Here is a 27375-nt window from a genome sequence, read left to right as displayed (position 1 = left end):
GAGCAACCTTGCTTTCACTTCTAAACTACTCTAAGAGAAAGGACTGTTGGTTAGATTATGCTATTTTATGCAAAGCACCAGCATGAGGGTCAGTCACTGCATCGCCAGGGGAAGTCCTAAATAAAAACACATGCACTCTGCTCACTTTGTGCTTCCTGTGACTATGACCACCCACTCTCGTGGCTTCATTTGTCCATCGATATCTAACTACCTCCTACATCTCTCCTCACTGGGACTCAGGAATCTCTCCAACTGCTTACCTGACATCACACATTGCAGAGTCAACAGGAATCTATTTTTTAATCATCTAATTTCTCAAGCAAAAATATATATCCTTTGAGAATATATACTGAGCAAAACATAGAATAGTGTATCATCTTTGAAAACACTAGTAATTTGAACCTCTATAAATATCCTATCTAATAAAAGAGTAATATGCAAATTGACCATCACTTCAACACACAAGATAGATGTTCCTATGTAGTCAAAGATGGCTGTCCCCATGTGGACACAAGATGGCCTCCATAAGATGGCCAGCAGGGCAGGGTAGTTGGGAGGGACCAGGCCTGCAAGGGAGGACAGTTGGGGGCAATCAAACTTTCAGGGGAGGGCAGTTAGGGGTGACCAGGCCAGCAGAGAAAGGAAGTTAGGGGGTGACCTGGCCTGCAAGGAAGGGCAGTTGGGGGGGACCCAGGCTTGCAGGGGATAACAGTTGGGAGGGGGACCAAGCCTGCAGGAAGGCCAGTTAGGGCTGACCAGGCCTGCAGGGGAGGGCAATTAGGGGTGACCATGCCTTTAGGAGAGGGCAGTTAGGGGTAGTCAGGCTGGCAGGAAAGCAGCTAGGCATCAATCAAGCTGGCAGGGGAGTGGTTAGGGGCAATCACAGCCAGGGGAGCAGTTGGGAGCCAGAAGTCCTGAATTGTGAGGATGTCCCAGATTGGAGAGGGTGCAGGCTGGGCTGAGGGACAACCCTTGGTGCATGAATTTCATACACTGAGTACTTAAATCACAAACATTAGAGATGACTATTCACATAGGACACAAAGTGACATAAACATACAAAAATAAAACAATCATGTTTTAACTCTTTTGTTGTTTTTGTTGGCTGGTTGTTGTTTTTGGAGTAAATATATTTAAACTATTCAGATAACAGAATTATTTTTATCAATATTTATATTGAACCTAGATATAAACTTATACTGTGCATGGGCACACACCCATGAACAATGGCAGCAAACGTTCCTTGTGGAACCTGTTATTGTCCTCTACAGTGGTTCAGAAATGCTGGGAATGATTAGAGGCCTCCAGTATAAGGAGACATTTTCATTTGCTGTTCTGTGGAAAGGAAAACATAATCAGACCCACCCCACAGCTAGCTGGTGAAGTGGGAAGCCATCAAGCTGTCCTTTGAGTGAGGGGAATATAGAACATGCCTCCTTCTCAGGATTAATCATATCTCACACCCCTCTAGCTATGAAGTGTTTCTCCACTCATGGAAAAGGTACCACCATTCTGGACCATGGGCAGTTCCACAAAAACATATTGTCCTGTTCCAGTTACTGCCATAGAAAACATTACTTCATCCAACAAAATGATTTTGAGAACTCATCTGCCCAACTCAGTGGAATTGGAGAACTGAATATTTCTATGGTAAAAAGGTGAACTTTTGTCCACAGAACGTTGTGATTCTCTTGAGAGCAGGGAACAGAAGATAGATTTTTCATATTCCACCTAGAGTATGGCATAACCAAGCTCCCAACAGAAACACAAGGACTGTTCAACTGGACTCCATTCCTCTGGTTTCCATGGGAACACCACACCTGGATGGAGCCCTGCTGCTCCTGGTGCTGGTCCTTACTCAGACTGCATCTCTACCGGGAGCTGATATTAAGGAACTGGTCTCAGTTTTCCTTTTAAGGAAAAACATAAGGTCTTGCAACATCTTAAAGAGTTGCTTGGGGGAAGAAGGGGAGATAATGCTGGCTTGTTGTCAAATAGAACTTTCAACAAGAGGCAGAGGAAGGTGGTTTCTAGAGTCCGAACGGGGAGTCTGCAGGGACTGATGTGGACGCAGGGTCCTGCTGCTGTTAGATGTCCTGAATCAGCATGGTGATCATGACCTTCCACTCCCTGTATTTTCTGGCTGTCAGCTTCGGATCCTCCAGCAACTGGTTAGTCATGGCCAAGTCATGTTCTTTACAATTTAATGTGCTATTCAAGGTTCAAATTGGAGGGGTTTCTCATTTATGGATGGATTTTTAACTGCTTCACAAAGGACTTTCTCAACTCCTTTTTGATTGAATGTTGTCAGTCCCCAAGAGGAGATAGGCTGGCTTGCTCTAATGATTTGTAGAGCTTCTCTATTCTATCATCTCCAGACACTTTTGTTTCTTCTCTGTCCATCATCTTTGATCCCATGGGCTTGTCTGGGACAGTAAGATGGTCTAGGTTGCTTCTCAATGAAGACATATCACCACTAGATAGAGCTCAAAACTCCACCTTTTTATGTGGCCAAGCTGTTCTCCAGGGCCTTGTGATTGTTTGCCTCTGAGGGTGCAGGTGGGGGAATCTTCACAGCAATTGCTATCGATTGTCCCACATCTTCAGCAGCAGACGAATGGTTGATGTTCCTCAAGGACTGTCTTTTTTTTTTTTTTTTTTTTGATAAGGAGGTGGGCAAAGTGTTGGCTGTCTTTAAGGTATTTTTCCAGGGAAGAGAAAGAGCCTGGTGTTTCACTCAACTTTGATGAAGATGAAGATGCCTGCTCTGCTGCTTTATTCATTCTTTAATGTTCTCCAGAAACTTACCAGGCCTCTTTGGGGGATTCTTTGGAATACTGGAGGACTCAAGGGGGACAGAGTCTCTGAAGAATTAGGAGGTGGTGCTGTCTCCACAGCTATTCACTCTCACTTTAGCATTCTTTGTCCTTTGTAGTGGATTCATGATGGGTTACAGATAATCCAAGCTTGTTTAACCACACATTAATTTCTTACGTAGTCTCAGTTGCAAAATAAAAGGCCTTGCTCTGTGGATGGCTGACCTTGAAAGCATGCTTTTCTTTTGCATTTAGATGCTTTCTCCACAGTGAAGTCAGGCAGGTTGACAAATCCATCAGTTTTTTTCTGCCAATTGCTTGCTGTATCAATATAGGGAGGATGCCTTCAGTATCCCCCAGAACACTTTTTCTTTTGTTGCTCAGGAAAGTTCCTTTATTCTTTTCCTTCTAGAGCCACCCTTAGCAGTCTTCATGCCCCAGGTCTTTACATGATATCCTCCCCTTGTTCATCATGATAAAACCTTGACTTTTCTTTCCCTGCTTCTGATGCAAGGGAACGAGAAGATGGCCATCTGAAGCCATGGATGATTCCAAATTGGCAGAAACAAAAGTTAAAGCCATGAGCTTCTTCGTTCTAGTATGTTGCCTCTGATCTCTGTCACAAAGAGCACACTCTTGGTTCCCTGATGGGATGGACCAGGCTGGGAGACACAGGAGCAGATGATTAGACTGGAATTCAAACTTTACCCCGCTCATCCGAAGACCCTGGTGTCTGTCTTCTTATGCTGGTGTCCAGGCTCAGAACAGCTGGTGTCCCATCAAGGCAACTGTTTTGTTCGTACCTGTGGGATGCTGTGCGTGTTCACAGAATACAGCTTAACAGTGCTCTAGTGCCTTGCTCAAACCTTACTGGACCATTTCCACTTATGTCCCCGTTACCTACGCAAAAGCAGCTCTAGTTGATTAATCAACTTTAAAATCCAGGTGCAGGCCATCTCAGCAGCTTGTGGGAGGAAAATCCAACTCCAGCTGGAAAACTTTGGCTATATTTGACCAAGATTTCCAGTTCAGATCCCCTCTTTGAGAGAATGGCTGTAACCTAGTCAAACCAAGGGAAAGGGTTGTTAATTCACATGATTAGAAGGGACCTTTAAGGATGCTCTTGACTGTTCTCTCACAATGAAATGCCTTTTTTCTACTAGTCAGAAATTTGGGGAGAGATCCAAGATGGTGGTGGAATAGGTGGAAGTTACACTCACCTACTCCCAGAACCACACGGGAATTAAAACCTGAGCTTTGGTTGAGGGAGGGCAGAGAAGTCTAGAGTCCTGTGTGGAGAGACTGGGGTTGGTAACGTCAGGGGTGGGGTGGGGAGTTGGGGGGCAGAACCAAAGGGACAGCCATCAGCATCCCTATGCTAAGTCCTTCTCCCACATGATAGATGCCATCTTTCTTGAGCTGATCACTCCTCTCCATGTGGCATGGGCCTCAGGGAATGCAATAGCCCCACCCTTTTGACTCCCTGTGGGCCCACCCTGCAGGGCTCAGGCCCGGAGGAGCGGTCAGCTGCCTGTGCCTGGGGTAGAGATATGGACAGTCTCTCAACAGGAATTTTAAACTCAATGTTCAAAACCTGATCTCCCACCCAAAATAAGAGATATATTTGGTTCCCACAGTGATATTGAATAGGATCATAGTTCTTCTGGCTGCTGAAGTCATTTACTAGTATAACTGTAGCACACACAGGCTTCCCTTCCAAGTCCTGTTGACTTCACATCTGAAATAATATATATATATATATATATATATAATTTATATATATTATAATAAATTATATATATATCTCCTTCCATTCAGGCAAAACCTGTTGGTTCTGTGTATCAAATAGTTCATACAAATCCGCTGTTCTCTACCACCCTGTCCAGTGTACCAGTATGGGGTGTTGTCATCTCCCTCACCTGACAACTTCCATAACCTGGTAAATGGCCTACTGTTATTTGTGTTTGCTTCCCTCCTGCATGTAGCCATGTTTCACTTGTTCCAGATACCCATATTACTTGATAAAAGTTTGTCTCCCCTTAAAGGTAAACTCTAAGGGGTCAGGAAGTTGGCTTTTTCTCAGGGCCATACCCCTACTATCCTGCAAGTAGTTGTGTTGTATTGCCATTCGCCCTTATGTGCTCTAAATTCTGGAAAACAACTTCCAGATGTATAGTTGGTACTTTGTGTTAACAGCAGTAGCGTCTTTAGAATAATCTCATAGCTCTCCTCGGTAACTATTTTAAGTTTAATAGCACTTTTTTAAGATAAAAACACCCTGCTTTGTGTGTTTAAAGCAATCATCCTCTCTCTTAAAACTTAAAAGCACCAACCTTCTCTCTGGTCTTTACAGAGACATTGCCAATGCAGTAAGCGGGCGGCCTTGCTTTGGATCACTTTCACTTGACTGCCTGTTCTGCACTACAGGAGCACTGGGGCTAGGGAAGGTCACACTCCATTAGGCAAGGAGAAGGGGATTTCACACCGAATGTCCTGTGTGTTAATTCCTACACATATTATCTTCCATTTAATTGCAACAGCCTTTGCGTTGTTGAATCTATTTTTAATCAGATGAGGAAACTGATGTTGCAAGACATTCAGTCATCTCAGCAAGTAAATGGCCGAGGCAACATCCCAGCTAAAGTCTCTGGTAGCAAAAATCTCTATTTATCTTCCCCCTTCCCCTACCACATCCTATTTTATTGGTAAGTGAGTTTAGAGAAAAATTTTTAGCCACAGACAGGCCCTAATTTCATGATTCTCTACCTGGAGTATGCATGAGATTAACCAGGGGAAATTTTAAAAATCAGAATTTCTCAAGGTGAAATTCAGGTTCTAGTATCCTTAAGCTTGCTAGAGAATCTCAATAGGTGGACAATGTTCAGAACTGCAACCCAAATACTTTTAAGGAATGTATCATTTGTCTTTAATTTTAGTGTATGAATGAATATTAAATTTTTAACAGAAAAACAATTATTCTTTAATATGAGAGGTAAAATCAGGAAGATTATGTTTAGTCTTTATATCTTAAATAAAATGCACACATTCACTTTCTACTTAATAGGCATCATGTTCATGTGTGGTTACTAAGCCTGCATCACCCTTTTGCCCACAACTGGGGGAAATAGGAAATCTTAGATGCTGTAAATGCTATTCGTGGAGGATGCCTTTTTGCTGCTCTTGAGTGGTTTACACATTCTTTGCAAGACGTGTGTGTATCTATCCATTTAAGCAAACTGCTAATTCAATAATAGCCCACGACGCAATTTTCTGAACAGAGGAGACTTATAATAGGCTCACAAACAAGGCGAGAGAGCAGTAGCCACAGTAACTATGCTGAATGCACTGCAGGCTGCTGTTTCAAGGACACAGGTGAATTTAAAGCTACCATACTCACATCCACACGCAGCCCGAATCACTCAAGGCAATAAAGAATGGCTTCCATGAATAAAATATAAGCCAAGATTGTTTCCTTTAAGAAAAAAAGACGTATCTATGCTAAATCGTAAAACCTGTTTCTAGGACTGTTCCCTGTAGCGATGCCACTTGTCTGCTTGGCTTAGTCTGATTGTCATCCTCTTCGGCAGGGCCCTCATTCAGATAACCATCAGGTGATATATGTGCTTTTTAAAAATCCTGCTGGCAGAGAACGCAGAAATGTCCATTTACTCTGTTTCCAATCTGTGCCTCATTTCTGTCCTTTCTCCCACTGTTTGCTGAATTCCTCCGTCTCTCTCTGTTACTTCTATCTCCCCTGTCTTTCCCAGCACCACTCTCAGGATCTCAACTTGGAGCTGAACTTCTCTCATGTACCACTGGACAAGCCCCCTTGGTGTTTTGATCCTTTGTAGTTCTGCACAAAATTTTTTGCCAATGACACTGAGCAATTCATACACTTGATCATCTGAGAAAGCCCTAATGCAACTTTTTTATTATTTAAAAAAATATATTTCATTGATTTTTTACAAAGAGGAAGAGAGAGATAGAGTTAGAAACACCGATGAAAAAGAAACATTGATCAGCTGCCTCCTGTACACCCCCATTGGGGATGTGCCCATAACCAAGGTACATGCCCTTGACTGGAATTGAACCTGGGACCTTTCAGTCAGCAGGTCAATGCTTTATCCACTAAGCCAAACCGGTTTTGGCAGCAACTTTATTTTTGAGGCCCCAGATTATGGGCCAGGAAATTTCCTCCCTCTCACCCTCTCAGCTTCTAAATGTCTTGCACCCTGGTGACTAGCCCTCAGGAGCCTGGCTGCCCTGCCTCTGCCTCAGCCACGCCCTCCCGACAGCTCCCAGGCCATTTAAGTGAGTGCATCTCTCTTCCTGCGGTGGAAGGCAGAGAGGGTGAAGAGAAGGCAAGAGCAAGCAATCTGAAACAGAGAGTACGAGGGAAAAATAGACAAGGATGAAGAACAGTGAAAGAGAAGGTGGAGGGACGTTTATTTATACTAGGAAAAGGAAAGCATTCTCTATTACTAACTGGGTGAAGACAAGGACATTTGTGAGTTCCATGATAAGTGTTTAATTGGCAAGCTGGCAACTGCATAAACATTGACTCATTAACTTCTACTTATGAAGAGAAAATAGTAATTTCATTGCAAAATTAGGAAAGTAACATTTTGTTCTTTATAAATATTAATATTCAAAATACTTAGAAAATTGGCATTGATTTGGCAGATTTGTCTTGACTATCTGAAAAATTTTCTGCCTGAAGGCAAACACATATTTTTATTAGGTAAAGGCTAAGTAAATTGGAGAAAACTTTAAGTTATATAATGCACTTTAATATAAAACTCAGGTAGGGAAAGGTAATCAGCCAGTCAGTGTAAACAACTCTGAATTTAAAACACATTTAATTAACAAATTAGTATTTCTACACTAATCTTTACACAGACCATTCTTAGAATAACTGAATCCATATGCTATAAAGAATGTCTATGTCTTTTTATAATCATACACTGCTGCCATAGCTAGTACTATGGTAATCGGTGGGTTAACTTACTAATAAACGTACCTGGTCTATTAGAGTTAACACGGTTGTACACTCACTATTAGAATTCAGGAACAAAACATAAGCATGCTTTTGATTGTGATTTAGCATATCTGAATAAGCTTATGTCATTTGACGTGATACTAAATAATTTGTTGCCCGCCAGAAAGAATGCTTGAGGTCCTATTTAATAATTCTCTGCCATAGAGTTGTTCTGGACAATGATCAAAGATGGTAGTGTGAGCTAGTTCTTCTTAGTTTTATCTAAAAAAAATTACAATACTACAATACTAAATGAGTGAAATATAGAGCTTGCTTCTGTGCGCTGCTGAAAGGCCAGAGGCTGTTAAGAAATAATGACGAGCGTTTGCATAGCTGACAAGCATATTCCTAAACACAAAGAGATATGTAATGCCACATTTGCATGAAGTATTATCTCCTATCACCACATAATGTATTTCCCATTATACTTTTATGAGCCTGTGGGGTTTCATTGTGTGTGTTTGTCTTAGAGCATCCACATATTAACCTAATAGATTATGATGATATAAATCTACCTACCAGCATATTAAACTCAAATCTATTTTATTTAAATTTGGACACTGAATAAACACATACAAATTTGTTAAAAACACCACATTGAACACTTACGGTAAGTATGGTTACCTTATGCTATATTATATAATGCATATGAATACACACACACACACACACACACACACACACAGTTATTTTGTGTTGAATTGTATAAACTTATAAACATACTAAGAGGCCCAGTGCACAAAATTAATTCACTGGGGCGGGGGGGGGGGTGTCCCTCAGCCCAGCCTGCATCCTCTCCAATCTGGGACCCCTCAGGAATGTCATCTTAAACTGGCAGTTGGACATCCCCCTCACAATTTGGGACCACTGACTTCTAACCGCTTCCCTGCCTGCTGGCCTGACCCCCCTAACTGCTCTCCCCTGACAGCTTGATCATCCCCAACTGACTCTGCTTTGGCCCTACCACCATGGCTTTGTCCAGAAGGATGTCAAGTCTAATTAGCATATATAGATAGAGGCCTGGTGCACAGGTGGGGGCCAGCTGGTCTGCCCTGAAGGGATCCCCCTTAGAGGGTGAGGTTGACCTTTGTGAGGGGCCTGGGCAGTTTGCAGGCCAGCCACACCCTGATTGGGGTGGGTGGTCCCCCACTGGGGGACAGGGTTGGCTTAGGTGAGGGACCCCGGGGTTTGCAGGCAAGCCATGCCCCTATCAGGGTGGGGATATCCCCTGGGGGTGGTGCCAGCCTAGGTGAAGAGCTGGGGCAATTTGCAGGCCTGCCATACCCCCACTGGGGTGGAGGTGTCTCTGCTGGGGGAGGAGCCAGCCTGAGCGAGGGGCTGAGGGCCATTTGCAGGCTGGCCATGTCCCCATCAGGGTGGGAGTCTCCCCTAGAGGCGTGGCCGGCTTGGGTAAGGGTCTGAAGGTTGTTTGTAGTGCATCCACACCCCCATCTGGGGGTGTCCCCTACTGGGAATTGGGCATCCTGGGTGAGGGGCCTGGGGCAGTTTGCAGGCCAGCCAGCTCCTTGATGGGGTAGGGGCCCTTGCTGGGGGCAGGGTGGTCTGGGCTGGATGGCAGGGCAGCCTGGGTAAGGCCCTGGGGGTGGTTTGCAGGCTGACCAAGTCCCCAGCTTTGTCTGGAAGGATGTCTGGAAGATCTCCCAGTCTAATTAGCATATTACCCTTTTATTTGTGTATATATAATATATGTCTTTATATATTATATACATGTGGGAGAGTGCTTCTGAAGGTCAAGCAGCAGTTTTAGGTTGTGGCAGGCAGCTCAGGAACACACTCTCTCCTGGCTCTCCCTTCTTCCCTCCACGTGACCTCACTGCTTCTCCCTTCCCAACAAAGCAGACGCACAGAACTCTTTGCTTTTGGCCCTCCTTTCTGTAGACCCAGACCTAAGAAAAGCTAAGTTAGTAGGTACAATAAACAGAAAGAAGTTTTTCAGATCAGGGGCCAAAGGTGGGTTTACAGATGCCCATATGGAAAATAATATAATAATTAATAAGTAGTAATACATGAATAAACTCCTTTTTGTATACTCTCAACTGAACCCTACTTTTGCTCCCCCCTGTATTTCCTTATTATAAAACAAAGGCCCTAATATAAGGAGAGAGATGGAAGAAATCAAATTAACAATAATCCCAAATCTAGCTATATACTGTATGACAGGGAAGAATTAAAAATGTGATAACATAAATATGATAATAAAGCAATGGGAAAAGTATAAGGGGCAAAACTAAACATCAACAATATTGCACTGGCACTATGAATCAGTAATATAGCAGAAATGATGGATGGGGCAAGTTAAACATTTCATATTGGTAAAAGTAGAGTCATGAAACCTTCGATGTGTAAAATATTCTATCAAACTGTATGGAACTAAGCTGATAGAAATTCAAGGACAAATTTACTAATCCTTAAATATTAGAGCCTTTAAGATACTTCATTCTAAGTATATTTGATAATGATATTAGAATAAAAATAAAAGGAAATAGTAAAATTAAAGCAACTAATAACTTGATGGACTAACTACATATGTGGTAAATATATTTTATACAGAGACAGAGAAAGAGAAGAGAGAGAGAGATGAACTCTTAAGACAATAGGTTTTTCAAACATTCATGAAAAAATTGAAATATCCATGCAAAGAATCACAATTAAAATCAGAACAAATTATATTACTAAAGGCCACATTCTCTGAACAAAATATTTAAAAATTAAAATAAAGAAATGGCAAAGAGCCAATTAGAATAGCAAATATTATTTTGCTTTGAAATTTTAGTATATTTTCACACAACTGTTGTATTAGAATAGAAATGTAAACTGCAGTTGTGAAATATAAATACATGGAGGATGTAATTATCAGCATCTGACCTTCTTGATCCTCCCACACTTCAGACCCTGGCACTGGCTGTTCATGGGTAATCTGTGTATTATTTTTCCCAGTTCTCAAGTAGAATAATCATTCCACCTGCCTCAAATGGTATTTTGGAAGATTAAATGGATTAATTTGTATAAATAACATAAGAATGCCTAGCACACTTGTAAAACTGAAAATCAACTTTATAAGTGCTATCTAGCTATTATTACTATTATTATTCTTATTAATTATAGATAGTGCACATTTTATTTAATTAGCATGATTTAAAAAAATTCTTAAGTTTGAACTCAATGTAAGTCTCTAGAAATCACAAAAGACTTTGTTTTTGCATAGAAAATAACAAATGTGTTATTTGAGTGGAAATTGTTGTTTAAATTGCATTATTGAATACCACTATTATGTCTTCAAAAACTGGTAGTACTTTTCCATTGCAAAGAATAACTAGAAGCTATCATATTATAAAAACCATTTGGCTAATTTTGGCATGACCAAAAATAAGAAAATGATTCCCTTTTATCTGCATTTACCTATGAATTTTTAATAACAAGTGGGCAAAACATAAAAATATTCCCAGAAGCTTCTGCTTCTTAAATATATACCTAAGTAGGAGGAAAATCTCTGTATTTACACTTTTATTATTTTTAAGAAGTTGAATAGTGTTTTCTGCTTTTTATCAATAGTGTTAATTGTAATTCATAGCCTTATTGCTATGATGGCTGGGGAGAATAAAAATCACATTTAAGAGTTTTTAGAGTCTTTAAGGTAACTCAGATCCTGGTTAATTGATTAAAAGTGAATAAGATAAAGGTATCACAGGATTTTTTTAATTCATCTTGAGAGGCAGCAGGAAGCATGGACCCTAAAGGAGAGGATGAAATGATAATGGATATATTGTGTCTGATCTCACAAGTGAGGTGAGCAAATTCACCATTCATTACCAGGAATAATTTCTAAGCTTTAAGAGTTTGAGGAACATTTCTCTGAGCTTATATTCTTGACAGGACAATGAATAATTGCAGATGAAGTCAAAAGGAAGAAAAGACATATCAGGAGAGTGTGTGATCAGAAGATAAAAGCAGTTAGAATAGTACCAGATGTTGTCAATGACTCCCTAAAGGACATGCTACTAGACTATGAAAAATCAGAGAGAATGGGAGAATGGACAGAAAGTTCACTTCTCCCTTCCTTTTTTCTTTCTCTCTTCCTTTCTTCCTTCCCTCTTCCTCCTTCCCTCCCTCCCTCATTCCCTCCCTCCCGCCCTCCCTCCCTCTCTTCCTTCCTTCCTTCCTTCCTTCCTTCCTTCCTTCCTTCCTTCCTTCCTTCCTTCCTTCCTTCCTTCCTTCCTTCCTTCCATCTTACCTATCTTTGTCATCTGTCATATATCTATCATCTATCTATCTATTACTTCAATATTTATGATGTGCTGAGGTCAACAAAACAAGTAATGCTTCCTCCCTCCCTCCCTCCCTTCCTTCCTTCCTTCCTTCCTTCCTTCCTTCCTTCCTTCCTTCCTTCCTTCCTTCCTTCCTTCCTTCCTTCCATCTTACCTATCTTTATCATCTGTCATATATCTATTATCTATCTATCTATTACTTCAATATTTATGATGTGCTGAGGTCAACAAAACAAGTAATGCTTCATTTTCTCATATAACTTGCAATAGAGGGAGCAGTTAAATAATTAGACAACACATTATATTAAGGGTAAGGACTGAAAAATAGTGCTAAAGTCATGCACACATCATCTTCATGCTTTAAATTGGTAATAGTTGATTTTAGTAACTCAAGTGAAATTTGATGTCTACTTTGGAAAAATAAATACTACTTATCATGCCTTTCTGCCCCAGTAAAAGAAGCAGATCAAAAGAACTTACACAAAATGTGTCAGTAACTATTCTCAAAGTTCACTGGAACAATGACTTCTGGCCTGGTGTGTTCTCTGTATTTCCAGGGAAGCTGTTTCCCTGCTTCAATCTCCTGGCTCTCTCTCTCTCTCTCTCTCTCTCTCTCTCTCTCTCTCTCTCTCTCTCTCTCTCTCTCTCTCTCTCTCTCTCACACTCACACACACACACACACACACACACACACACACACACACACACACACCTGCTTTTTTCTTATTGGACTCTCCACTAGCCCCAACATTTCTTCCAAATCTTATTGAAGTAGAATTTATTTACAAGTAAAAATCCTGATATTAGTACTGACTGGTTCTGATGGATCAGATGCCCATCTCTGAGCCCCTATTGATGCATGGAATAAAGTGTTTTCTTTGTCAGAACAAAAAATTATGTGTACTGAAGTTCACACTTGACAGAGCTCTCCCCAGTAACTTATCCAGGAGATGAGTGAGCTTACATCCACTGAAAACTATGGCAATATTATTAGGAAAGAGAGCATGGATTTTAGGTAGGCAAACATCAAATACCTACAGCAATATTTAGCAAATAGTTTGTTAAAACTTAAAAGAAATGAAGGGAACTCTTTAGAACTTGCATGACTTAGTAAAAATAAACTATGTCAAAATAGACAATATTTTTAACAATATGTTTTTCCTGTTTCTTTTCCTCCCCACCTCACTTCTCCCTTCCCCCTAGTCTGTGACAGACGTCCTGCTTTTGGCGGAACAGTCCCGATTTTAAACCATTTGTTCTGCATCCTGCTTCGCTTTAAAAAAGCCCCGATTTTTTAAAAGAATGCACGACAAGCTAGGGAACTGCGGGAGAACAGGAAGGGAATATACGGTTTTTGGCTGCTATGTGGCTATTTAGCCAGGATATGAGTTTTATATTATTTTTGTTAATTTTATAATGTTAAACTTTAATAATAACCAATAATTGTTGAGAACTGATTATCAAGAATTGCTTATCAAAGTTGGCATTGTTGACCAGTTGTTAAAATTAGACCACCATTGTTTGGACTTCATGAACAATGGCATTTTTTGGGATTGGCAATGACGAAAACATTTTGTAACTGTCTCTCAGACGATACACATCGTCCTGTGTGCTAGTAAGCTAGTTAAACAACTGATGTCATTACAAATCAGCTATTCAGATAATTTAGGTAACTAATATATTTATTTATTTCATAAATACATACATTTTCTTGAATTTAGCAGACAGCACTCGTATTATTTATATTTAAAAGTGGCGGCAAAAAGTCTAGTACTGGCCTTGAAAGTGACGAGACTATACATACTTTTTATTTATTTATTTATTTATTTATTATATTTGTAAATTGTACTCATGTTGACATTTTTAAAAAAATATATAACAATACTATTTTTGTGTTCTATGAAAATTTTTGTTGCTCCATATAGACCAAATTTTTAATCAAGAACCCCTGCCCTCTGTCAATGGTGTCCGGCTTTACCAATGTTAAAATCTGGTCATCTTACCCTAGTCCTCTTCTCTCTCTCTACCTCTCCCCTTCTTATCTCCCTCCCCTTCCTCCCTCCCTCCCTCCCTTCCTTCCTCCTTCCTTTCCTTCCTTCCTTCCTCCCTCCCTCCCTCCCTCCCTCCTTTCTTCCTTCCTTTTCTTCCTTTCTTCCTCCCTCCCTTCTTTCCTTCCCATCTCCCTTCCTCCTTCCCTCCTTTCCTTCCTCCCTTTCTCTCTTCCTCCCTTTATCCCTCCCTTCCTTCCTTCCTCCCTTCCTCCCTTCCTCCCTTCCTCCCTCCTTTCCCCCTTCCTCCCTTCCTCCCTCCCTTCCCCCCTTCCTCCCTTCCTCCCTTCCTCCCTCCCTTCCCCCTTCCTCTCTTCCTTTCTCCCTCCCTTCATCTCTTCCTTCCTTCCTTCCTCCCTCCCTCCCTCCCTCCCTCCCTCCCTCCCTCCCTCCCTCCCTTCCTTCCTTCCTTCCTTCCTTCCTTCCTTCCTTCCTTCCTTCCTTCCTTCCTTCCTTCCTTTCTTCCCTCCCTTCCTCCTGTCCTTCCTCCCTCTTTCCCTCCCTCTCTATCAAAGTTAGATGGATTAACCAGTGGAATTTCCAATCTAGATATGAATGAATCCCTGTTAGAGATGTTATATTTTGGGGAAATGATTGGGGCTCAGCTGGGACATGCTAGATCTACATTTAAAAACCAGATGTGACACATTGAGAATATTCTGGTGAGGGCACAGAAAGGCAAAAGAGCTTATTTATGGGAGAACTTGAGGGCTAGGAAAAAAAAAAAAAAAAAAAAGAAAAAAGAAAGAAAGAAAAAAACACAAAAAAATAATAAACAAACAAACAAACAAAAAAACAAAGACCAAACTTGGAAGCAGCTGAGAAGAGGGGTAATTCAATGGACTATTTGAAGAGTTGTCTCACAGAAAAGATTGTTGATTTTCTCTGTATTGCTTCAGATCCCAAAAATAAAACAAAGAGCTGGAAATTTAAGAGATGGATTTTTGTTTCCAGGAAAAGAAGATGCTGTTGAAAGAGCTGAAAAAGCTGGGGGTCTTGAAGGACTGTTTCTTTCATTGTGAGATTCCAGCCCAGCCGTGATTTCAGCATGAAAGCTGTAAGAGAAAGCTGACAATTATGTCAACCTATTATGGGGGATGTTCTGAGATATTTCCTGTAATAAGCTCATGGGCAGTTTAGCCTATAGCAAGCCCGGACTGAAACGGGACATTCCCTGAGCACTCCACAGTGGGTGCAGAAGATGGCCCGTCTGAACAAGGGTTTCACAGCCCAAACCATCCTTAGCCCCTGGTTATTTTTGCAATGCTCATTTGCTGTTTTACGAATAAACCAAAGAGAAAGCAGCTTGCCCTGAGCCCAAGTCAAAATTTCCACACAAACTCAAACCCAAAACAGGCTAGGGGGTCTGGCCTATCCACCTTTTCTCAGAAATATTGGGATAAATCTCCCTTCAAAAGGCATTGCCCTGCATGACCTCAAAATCCCTATTCAACTGCTAAATTTTATGAGTCTTAATTATGCCCATTATCTATTGATCTGTGAGGTCACCGTCTATAAAGTAGAAGCTCTTTGAAATCATGAAGTGAATAATTTAGTACATCCTGTGTCCTTGCTGTTTTGTTCTTTGCCATCACATCCACATTTATTAAGGACAAGCAAACAAAAACCCCTCATTGGAAGATAATTTCACTCATTATAAACCCCACACCTCTTAGTAAGTCACTGAGTCCCTGCTATCTCATCTCATAAATGGATCTGATATATCTAGCTACTTTTATATCTAGGTTTGCTGTAATATTCAGTTAAAATATTGAATGTGGAAAAGCAAAAAAAATTGGAAACCCTTAGTTTGATGTAAAGCTTTGGTTTTATAATCCCTCAACCCATCATTCAGGGCTACAATCATTTTTTTGTCATGAATTGTAAATGCAAGAATGCATTTGCAGTGAAACCTCTATTCCCATCTCAGGCAGCAGAACAGGTAGCCTAGCACATGTAGGAGGGATGGGATGGGGTACCTGCAGGGATGGGGTGTCCTGGTGTATTTTCTTTTAGCTCATGTCTGAGGGAGTCAAGAAAGGGCTGAGCAGGAAATAGGTTCAGCTGTAAAACCATTTCTAGGTATCAGTTTTGATTTAAAAAAAAACACATTTAAAGAACATACAGTGCTCGCTTTGGAAGCACATGTACTAGAGAATATACAGGTTACTGTTGTTGTTCTTGTTTTCTAGGGGTGGTTCTCCTCTTTTAAACTTAAGTTGAGAAAGTAAAACTTGCAAGTGAAATGTTTTCTGTTATCAATAGAAATCACTTCTGTACATATATCACAGTGTTAAGAGAAGAAATAAAAACATATCCTGCCCTAAAATGGTTTGGCTCAGTGGATAGAGCATCAGGCTGCAGACTGAAAGGTCCCAGGTTGATTCCGGTCAAGGGCATGTATCAATACCTTGGTTGTGGGCACATCCCCAGTAGGAGGTGTGCATGAGGCAGCTGATTGATGTTTCTTTCTCATCAATACTTATAACTCTCTATCTTTCTCCCTTCCTCTTTGTAAAAAAATCAATATTTTAAAAAAACATATCCCTATTCTTGATTATAAACAGTGTTAGGATGTAGTAAACAGGATGTAGTAAAGGTGGGCATGGCTATGAGTCAATATCCCGGTTTTGGCTCCATTTGCTTCTCGTCCTCCCATTCACCCTCTTCCTTCATAGAGTCCCACATCTTCTCTACCGCTTTGGGCCATTTGAATAGACAAGATCATGGCATTCTTCCATGCTTTTTAGACTCTGGACATAGAACCTCAATGAACCTTAGCTACCCTGCTCCTGCTGGACTGCATACTACTCCACTCCTACTCATACACACTTTCTGTAAATGGTAGCCTATATGCCCCACCCTCCAACCTTAGGCTGCTGTTTATAGACCCAGGCACATGCAGTAAACATACATGGACATTCAAGGGTCATCTACAGAAACATGCTTCCCTCTGGTAGAAAGCAAGGAAGCAAGAAACGAAAGAGATTTGACTTTGGCAATATTTTGTTTATTTTTAGATATGTTTTCACTGTGTGTGTTCTTTTTTTTTTATTGAACTTGCTTTATCTTATGTTGCAAATATTTTAAAAGCAACACTTTAAATAATGAAAACACCAGTTAATCATGGGCACTGATCACAGCCCTGATTTCAGTTAGCTTTTCCCCCCTCAACATATCCCATAAATCATATTCCCTTCCCTTCCTTTCCTTTCCATTCCCTTCCCTTCCTTTCTCTTCCCTTCCCTTCCCTTCACTCCCTCCCCTCATCCTCCCCCTTTCTTCCCTCCCTCCCTCCCTTTCTTCTTTCCCCTCTGTCTTTCTCCCTTCCTTCCACTGATTTTATTTATTTATTTATTTATTTATTTATTTATTTATTTATTTATTTATCATTAAATTATTATCTGTGTACGTATCTTACCATTCCTCCCGCTCCCATACATACCCTCCCTCCTCAGAGTTTTGTATCCATTGGTTGTACTTATATGCATGTATTGTGTGTGTTCTTTTTAGAGAGAGAAGAAGGAAGAGAGAGAGAGAGATATAGAAACATCGATTATCTGCTTCTTGAACACTCCTGGGGGTTAAGCCTATAAACCAGCATGTGCTTTGACCGAAATCAAACCAAACCTGTGACCTCTGGTTTCATGGGTCATTTCATGGGTCAACATTCAAACACTAAGCCACTCTGCTGGGGTGGCAATATTTTATTTTTATAGCTGGACAGTATATATGGCTATTCATTGTATTCTTTGTAAATTCTACATGTCTTAAATGCTGCATGATGAATTAATTTTTCAAAGAGTTAGTCTAATATGACAAAATTTTAATATTAAATAGATAAAATCCCACATTTTAATGCAGCAGAAGAGGCCAAACAACAGCAAATATTTATGAGTAAAAATGATAAAATATTAAAATATAAAATGATGAACAAATTATCTCTTACAATGGCATGGGTGCAACAAGATGCAGGAATCCCTTCATTTCAGAAGTGGGAGGCAGACCAAGTGTACCTGTTCTACCCAGCAATTCCATAGAGTCACCTCCAAATTACTCTTGGGCTTCCGGCTGAAAATAAACAGTTTTCAGATAGTTTTCTCATAAAGTGCTAATTTATCCTTGAGGTTTAGTATAAAACTTAGGACTTGAAAGAACCATAGAATTTCAGGTTTGAAAAGTTCCTTAAGAATTACATGTCGAATGGTCCTTAGTGTGCTGTTCATCTCCTACAAAGCACTTTGTCAAAGAAAGTGAGTTTGAGCATCATCGAAAAAGAAAGCCACTTTGTCCAAGAGTGACATTGATAAGTTATTTAGAAATCTGTTATATTTATCACTAAAAGGAAATATCAAAACAATAATACATTTCCAGTGGGAGTTTTGCCATCAGTTTTATTTGTAAGACTACCTGTGTTGAATTGCATAGCTCTACAACTGAAAAAATAGATAAAAACCAGGACAGGCTGTATGGAAATTCAAGAGAGTAGTGGAAACAAGTTTATAGGGGTCTCGAGTAGTCCTGACGTTGGTGGTTGGTATCAACATTTTGTTTTGGCAAAAGCCAGACTCACTGAAAGAAAACAAGCTCAATGAAGGATGACAGAAAAAGGCAGACCAACAGCACAGTTTTCTTTCAAGCACCACAAAATATACAGCAGCATTTTGTTAAAGAAAAGTGGGTAATTCAAAAGGAATGCCAGAATAAAATAATAATATGTAAGCAAATAAAATACATTAAAAGGTGCAAGTTAAACAAATTATTCAATACATTTTGAAAAGAAATTTTATATAGCAAGTATAATATACATTTCTTATAATGATCGGCATTAGAATATCATAGACCAAAAGCTAAATTTGAAAAAGTGAATGTTAACTTGAGTTCCTTAGTCAAAACTTTTTAGCTTAGATTGCTACAAGAAACTATAAAAATGAACCCAATAGTGCATTTCCCCCAACAATATTACTAAAGGGATTGTACACTGTGTCACTTGCAATAAAGCACCATGTACGGAAAAGATGCTTATAGCTGAGCTCCGAAGACTTAAGCTTTTAAAAATGGCCATTAGGAAGCAAGAGCCAAATATGACATTTATCAGGATTAACCACACAAACACTCAAAATTCTTAGTAAGTAGAAAGGGGACCACTTCTCTAGCTTCTTTTTTATTATTCTGGGACTATGAGGAGCCACAATGCATTCAGTCCGGAAACCAGGGATAATAACTATATAAGGTGAAGTTTTCAGAAAACTGCATTACTTTACCTAAGTTAATGTACCAGAAAATTAAGGTAATGCAAATTTTAGTATTATGTTTATAACTTGAATGATCTCCACAAACCCAGCATGTGCTAGCTGTTCCATCCTCCTAACTATGACAGGAAACCGTGTTTTGTGTGTGTATGCATGACAGAAAACAAGAATTGCACAAAGCACTGCCACGATAATATATTAGTTTCTTTTCTAAGCCAGTTTATTAATTCATTTATTCAACAACTATTTTTATATGCCCATCTGTTGCAAGTGACTGAGCTAATAATTGCAAATAGTACACTAATTGAACAAAAAAATGGTTTATTTCCTCAAGGTGGATATAGTCTGGGGGAAGCATAACATACTCTGCTATATTCTAAAATAAATAGTGGCAAGTTCCAATGTTATATTCTACAAATTTAACAGCAAATTCTAGAAGGAAGGAATTTTCATTTAACTCAAGGTTACATTTGAATGCACAGTATGCCATGAAATGTTCTCTGCTTTCTCTTTGTATTTATTTTTTAAATTATAAGAATTTTCTTTTTCAATTTTTTAAAATTGAGATAAAACATGCCATTTTAACCATTTTAAAGTGTACAATTCAGCCATCTTTAGTAAAATCACAATGATGTCCAACCATCACCAATATCTAATTCTAGAAGATTTTTAACAAATCCTCCTCATAACCCATAATTGTTAAAGTCACTACCAATTCTCCCAGTAGTACCAAAGTCCCTTGCAACTATTAATATGGGGTTTCCCAAAACATGTATGCACACTTTAACAGCTGCTAACTCACTTAATTTTCACTCCTTTCCAGGTTTATCTGATTTGAAGTAATGGCTGAAGCCAGACTAGTGTTGAACCAAGCCAGACGAGTTTTTACAGGGATACATAAAAGATAAATTTTATGGTGCAATAGTCAATGAATTGAGGGAGCATGAATACTGAATGGAATGTTTCTTGGTGTTTGTAATTCCATTACTTCACATCAGCTGTGCAATGGACCAGAATGGTCATCAGTTTGAAAACAGGCATTGGTAAAAAAAAAAAAAAAAAATTTCACTTCTGTAGATTCTTTTAAATCTTGAAAGTGAACTGTATGCTGCCCGAGCATTGACTTATGAAGCAGAAGATCATGGTTTGATTTCTGATTGGGGCACATGCCAGGGTTGGGAGCTTGATCCCCAGTAGGTGGCATGCAAGAGGCAGCAGATCAATGATTCTTTCTCATCACTGATGTTTCTATCTCTCTCTCCTCCCTTCCTCTCTCTGAACTAAATAAAAAAAACATTTTAAAATGTAAAATGAACTGTATGTTAATAAACACTGACTTTAATAGTCATAAAAAGTGCATATACATTTTTGGGGACAGCCTGTATACTTTATGTCTTTATGAAATTGTTTTTTATTCTGGACATTTCATATTAATGGTATCTTGCAATATATGACCATTTTCGCTTAACATAATCTTTTTAAGGTTCATTCATGTATCAATGCTTTGTTCCTTTTTATAGCTGGAGAATATTCCATTGCATGGTTATAACACATATTGTTCATCAGTTGTTGAGCATTTGCATTGTTTCTATGTTCTGTATCTTGTGAATAACATTGCTATGAACATTCCTGTCTCCGGTTTTGTATACAAATATTTTCAATTTTCTTAGTTATGCCTAGGAATATAATTGTAAGATCATACGATAACTGTTTTGGAGAAGTTGTCAAAATTTTCTGCACAGTAAGTACATCATTTTATATTTCTACCAACATTGTACAAGGATTAAATTTTTCCACTTTCTCAGTAATGTTTGTTATTCCCAATTTTGCTTTGGTCTTTTTATAGCTATCCTAGTGGGTATGAGATGCATCTCATTACAGTCTTTTATATTTATTTATTTATTTATTTTTTACAGAGAGGAAGGGAGAGAGATAGAGAGCTAGAAACGTCGATGAGAGAGAAACATCTACCAGACTAGCTGCCTCTTGCACACCCACCACCGGGGATGTGCCCGCAACCAATGTACATGCCCTTGACCGGAATCGAACCTGGGACTTTTTAGTCCGCAGACCTACACTCTACTGCTGAGCCAAACCGGTTTCGGCTCATTACAGTCTTTTTTAAAAGATATATTTTATTGATTTATTTTATTTTATTTTTTTACAGAGAGGAAGGGAGATGGAGAGGAATAGAGAGTTAGAAATGTTGATGAAAGAGAAACACTGATTCAGCTGCCTCCTATACACCCTCTACTGGGGATGTGTATGCAACCAAGATACATGCCGTGACCAGAATCGAACCGGGGACCCTTCAGTCTGCAAGCCCATGCTGTATCCAGTTAGCCAAACCAGTTACGGGTAATTACAGTCTTAATTTGCATTTTCCTAATGACTAACAGTGATGAGAATCTCTCCATGTTCTTATTAGCCTTTTGCATAAATATCTATCCAGATCAATTTGCCTGTTTTTCCATTGTATTTATTTTTTTGTTGCTGAGCTGTGAAAGTTCTTTACATATTCTGGATTCTGAACTTTTATCAGATATTTGCAAATATTATCTTTCATTCTATTAGCTCTCTTTTTTGCTTTCTGAGTAATTTCTTTTGAGATGTACAGTTGTAAATTTGATCAAGTTCAGGGTTTTTTGTTGCTTGTGCTTCATGGCATTATGTTTAAGAAACCACTGCCTAATGATTTACAGAAATATTTACAGCTGTTTCCTTATCAGAGATTCATATTTTAAGGTCTTACATTTAGGTCTTTAATTCATTTTGAGCTAACTTTTGTATGTCGAGTGAAACAGGATTCCAAAATCATTCCTTTTCTTGTGGATACCCAGTTGTCTTGGTATGATGCAACTGGAAATGTGATTCATTGGACCACATGACTTTTTTCCAATGCTTGAATGTCCAATCTTTTTGTTCCTGTGTGAATTGGAGATGTTTGATCTTGATAACTGCAGACAGCAAAGATGTTTCAACAGGACTTTGGCTTCCATATCCCTTACAATGCAGTGTATGGCTAATTTGTCTACAAAACATCAGGTGGTCATAATAATCTGGCCACTCAGTGTAAGCTGATAATCACTTTTTTATGCTAGCTATTGTACTATAAATCAGAAGAGTTACAAACAATAAATGTGTTTATAATTTTAAAATTGCCTATTAATTAACTTTTACCAGTGTTTCTATTTTTTTCATGTAGATTCAAGTTATTTTTTCCATTTGTTTCTGTCTGAATGACTATTGTTATCATTTTTCTGTAGGGTAAATGTATTAGAGAAAAATGATGTGTTTATCTTTGGAATATCTTCTTTTCTTCTTTATTTTTGAAGCATGGTTTTACCAGATGTAGAATTCTTGGTTAACAGGTTTATTTATTTATTTATTCAAACTTTAAACAGACTCATCATTTATTAAACAATACGATAGGTTCCATTTTCTCATAAAGGTTTTCTGCTTTGCTTTGTTTTTTAACTCCCACAGTTAGGTGGAAATATAAAAATCTATCTGGCATGGGAGAAAATCCTGGACATGCCTGGGAGGCACTTAAACATTTGGAGTATTTACATGGCTCATATCTACTTACAAAGATTAAAGATGCACATTAGAATTACAGGAATATAAGCCATATTGCACTTTGCAAAGTAGATTAACACCTCTAAATTCAATCAGTAACTGAAACCGGTTTGGCTCAGTGGATAGAGTGTCGGCCTGCAGACTGAAGGGTCCCAGGTTCAATTCCGGTCAAGGGCATGTGTATTGGCTGCAGGCACATCCCCAGTAGAGGGTGTACAGGAGGCAGCTGGTAGATGTCTCTCTCTCATCGATGTTTCTAGCTCTCTATCCCTCTCCCTTCCTCTCTGTAAAAAATCAATAAATATATTAAAAAAAATAAAATAAACTAAATTCAATCTGTAAATTTTTACAATGTTTCAACATATTCAGAGTAAGAGAAAAGAAGGTCTCATGTTAGGGTACTATATATATATATATATATATATATATATATATATATATATATATATATCATATTTTAGTACCTTGAATATGTCATCCCTCTGCCTTCTGACCTAAGAGGTTTCTTATGAGAGGTGAGCTCTTAATGTTACCGGGGATCCCTAGTACCTGGTAAAATTCTCCTTTCTTACTGCCTCCAAGATTGTTTCTTTGCCTTAGGCTTTTGACAGTTTGATTATAATATCTCAGTGTGGATCTTTTTAGGATTATTTTATTTGGGGTGTGTTGAGCTTCTTACAAAGTCAAGTACATTTCTGTCAACCATTGCTGGTCCCTTAAGATTCAAAGGAAAAAATCCTGAGCTGAAAAATTCCCATTGCCTAACGATGTGGCAGCCATCTGAAGGCTGTAGTGCAATGCATACCTCCTGTGTTAGTGGCAGTGCCGGTGCAAACCAAGCCACTGTGTTCAGTGCACATTACTTTAAATGATAATGAACAACTATTACCGGCTTACATACTTCTTATACTATACTTTTTATTATTATTTTACAGTAAACTCTTTCTACTTATAAAATAAAAGTTTGCCTTAAAACAGTATGCTGTGTTATGCTGGCAAAAGCCTCATATATATTTGTATTTACCACATCTCTTTATTGAATCATTTTCTCTTGTACATGATTTAATATTGTATTGACTTGTACTATAATATACTGTACAGGCTTGTATCCTAGAAGCAAAAGGCTCTCCCACATGGCATAAGTGTGTAGTAGGCTAAACCATCCAGATTTGTGTAAATTAACTATATGACTTTTAAAAATACCAAAATCACTTAAGGATGCATTTCTCAAATGTATCCCATTGTTAAACAGTACACGATTGTATGTAGATTGATATTTTTCATCAAGTGCCGAAAGACTTGACTATTATTTCTTCTAATACTATTTTTAATTTTTCTCCTTTTATCCAGGGACACACAATATGTGAATTTTAGTAGGTGTGCAGGTGTCCCACCAGTGTCTTTAGCACTGTCAATCATTTTTCTTTCTGTCCGCAGACCTTATAAGTTCAATTGACCTATATTCATGTTTGCTGTTTTTTTCTGCCCGCTCAGATCTGCTGCTGAGTGCCTTGAGTTTTTATTCCAGTTGTACACTTTCTTGTTTATTTGCATACCTAATGTTTTTTTTGTTGTTGTTGTTGAAAATTGTACATTTTAAGTATTATAATGTGGCAACTATGAATTCAGGTACATTCCCTACCCTGGGGTTTATTGTTATCATTTGTTATAATAGTTGTTTTTCGTGTTTAGTGACTTTTATAAAATAATATTAGAAAGTTTGTAATCTTTGTCATGTGTAATGGTAGTGGTCAATTAGACAGAGCTTTCTTTTCAAGGCTCTTATTCCCCCAAACATCTCCTTCTCTAATCTTTTATCCCAAACATTGGATTAGGCTAGTGTTTGCCTCAACTATTACTCATTGCCCCAGGCAACAGTGAATAAACCATGATACATTAAAAAATATATATATATATTTATTGATTTCAGAGAGGAAGGAGAGAGAGAGAGATAAAAACATCAATGATGAGAGAGAATCACCTATTGGCTGTCTCCTGCACGCCCCCTACTGGGGACAAGCCCACAACCCAGGCATGTGCCCTTGACCAGCATCAAACCAGGGACTCTTCAGTCCCTAGGCTGATGCTCTATGCACTGAGCCAAACCAGCTAGGGCTGCCTGAGACATGTTTGACAAAAGCCTATTTGATAGCCACCAGGAGAGTTCTGAGTTATGAGAAATACAGGAGAGTCCTTTGAGCTGGCCCTCCAGAGCTACCAGTCAGGTCAAACTGCAGTCACAATTCTTGATGAATGGGGTCTATGCTGCTCCCTCCAGCACCGATACCTGTCCTGGAAATACAAGGTGTCTCCTTTCATGCCACTGCTAACCTGAGGGGTGAGGGATGAGACCAGCAGATGAAAGCATCACAAAGCTCACTGTCCTTGCCAAGGCTCATCCGGGTTCCTTCGTTAAAGGTTCAGTATTTCTGCAGGATTTTGGTTAGTTTATAGCATCTGAAAAAATTAAATTCAGATAGCTTTTACCAACTCTTTTTGTTATTTTTATGTATAGATGGGATTTTGGAGTTTTGTCCATTGCCAATTTAGTTCTGTTGGAAATTTCTTTGGGAAAAAGTCACTCTATAGAGTTATTTGAATCATGTGGTGGTTAACATGAATGTAATCTGAGAGCTGAGACAATCTTTGCTTTTCTAGTTCTCTCATAACTGATCTTTTATTTCTACAATTTCTGGCTCATTTTTCCCCTAGCCTCCTCTGAAAAAGATTTTGGATAGCTTACATATGTCCATTTGCCACTCAAAATTTTATTAAGAAATAACTTAGAGAAAGGGAACCATCAAAGCCAAATTGTCATTTGAAACCAGAAGAATGCAGAAATGGTCCATACAATGCACATGGCATCCAGGACAGTTTGAAATACAGGGAGTACACCAGACTGACTGAATACAAGATTCAGACCTGCAGTGCTGTTGACATGAAACAGAATAAGATGATTTTCTGTTACTGGAGAAATCTAAATTACCATTGAGAAGTGTAATGGCTTTATATCAAATTTGTATAGTCTAAAAGTTTAAAGTTACTTATAACATATTAGTTCATTTCCCATAATTATAGCACTACAAAGTCAGCAAATAGTGTCTCCATAGCATAGATAAGGACAAAGAATAAAAAGCTGTAAGTAGATAGTTTAGTGGTGAAATAGAAACCAGAGCTAGCTATCTGTATTCTGATACACAATGTTTTCTCAAGCTTGGTAAGAAAATAAGCAATTAAGAGTGGCACCCATGATGTTTGCATAAATGAACACAGTGAATGTCAAGCATGTAATAAATATTCATTAATGTTACTACTTTGCTCTTTGCTGCCCAACTTCATAATAATTAGCATAATTTCTATCATACTAAAATTAATGAGTTATTAAGTCGCTTTAAATATAATTTAAAATATATATATATAATGTTTTATATCTGTACTGTATAAATTGTGCTGCTCATTCCTTTGACATGTATTTATCACATATTAAAACTTCTTTATCTAATCATTTTTGAATCCAGTCATCCATTTATCTCATTAAAATACTAAAATATTATTAAACATATTTTAATGGTTAGTGATAAAAATGGAAAATACATATCTCTCTGATTTTAAATGACTGTGGGCAACTGGGGAAAATAAAAAAACTTCAAGTACACCATATACATCTTACTGATTTATTGTCCTACAGAAGATGATTTTCCTTATCTGGACTGGCCAATGACAGGAAGGCTGAAGCTAAGCAGTTGAGAAAATAAGAAATAAAAAAAAGTGTAGAAACTGTGATGGTAGAATTTTAGATATAATAGGTTGTTAGTCATGACACAGATGTTTTAAGAAAATTATGCACCTACTTTTGCCTAAAAAGAGGCAATTACTTTTTTCAAGGCACAGAGCAAAAGGTAGGCTTAGTAGGCGAGGGAACAATTCATGAAGGATGGGAGACCAAAAAGGACTTCATATTTGGGTAGGTTGTTGGGAAGTAGTGTGAGAATAGAGACACTTATTGGGAACTTCTAGGAGATATTGTGAAATGTGAGATTCAGTAAGAAATACTCTAGCCTCTCTTAACTGATATCTATAATATATTTTACTTTCAGATTTTATAATCTGAGAATATTGCTTTTAATTCTATCTTATTTGGGAGATAAAAGTGTTTGTTTTCAAGCCTAATATTTCTCCTTCATTAATCTACTACTAAGTTGTCAAGGTTGCTGCCCTTCTTTACATTAAATGTGTCTATGAATCTCATGGATCACTGTTATTTTACAGTATTTAGATTCCCTAAAACAATTAAGAAGGAAAATATTGAAGTTTTACTGATTTAAAAGAATGAAAGAGAGGTGCTTAAAATTTGAT

At 38.5% G+C, this 27375-nt stretch overlaps 1 protein-coding gene and 1 pseudogene across 1 annotated transcript in view; both read right to left on the bottom strand.

Annotated features, from left to right (window-relative positions):
- DPP10 (dipeptidyl peptidase like 10) overlaps positions 1-27375 on the bottom strand; it is a 1279923-nt gene that overhangs the window by 696313 nt on the left and 556235 nt on the right. The window lies entirely within an intron of this gene.
- On the bottom strand, positions 1494-3424 carry LOC118709310 (annotated as a pseudogene).

The sequence above is a fragment of the Pipistrellus kuhlii genome, unplaced genomic scaffold (assembly GCF_014108245.1).
Source record: "Pipistrellus kuhlii isolate mPipKuh1 unplaced genomic scaffold, mPipKuh1.p scaffold_m20_p_7, whole genome shotgun sequence".
Classification (NCBI taxonomy): Eukaryota; Metazoa; Chordata; class Mammalia; order Chiroptera; family Vespertilionidae; genus Pipistrellus; species Pipistrellus kuhlii.
Note: the sequence above shows the minus strand (reverse complement) of the source record. Positions and strands in the feature narration are given on the sequence as shown.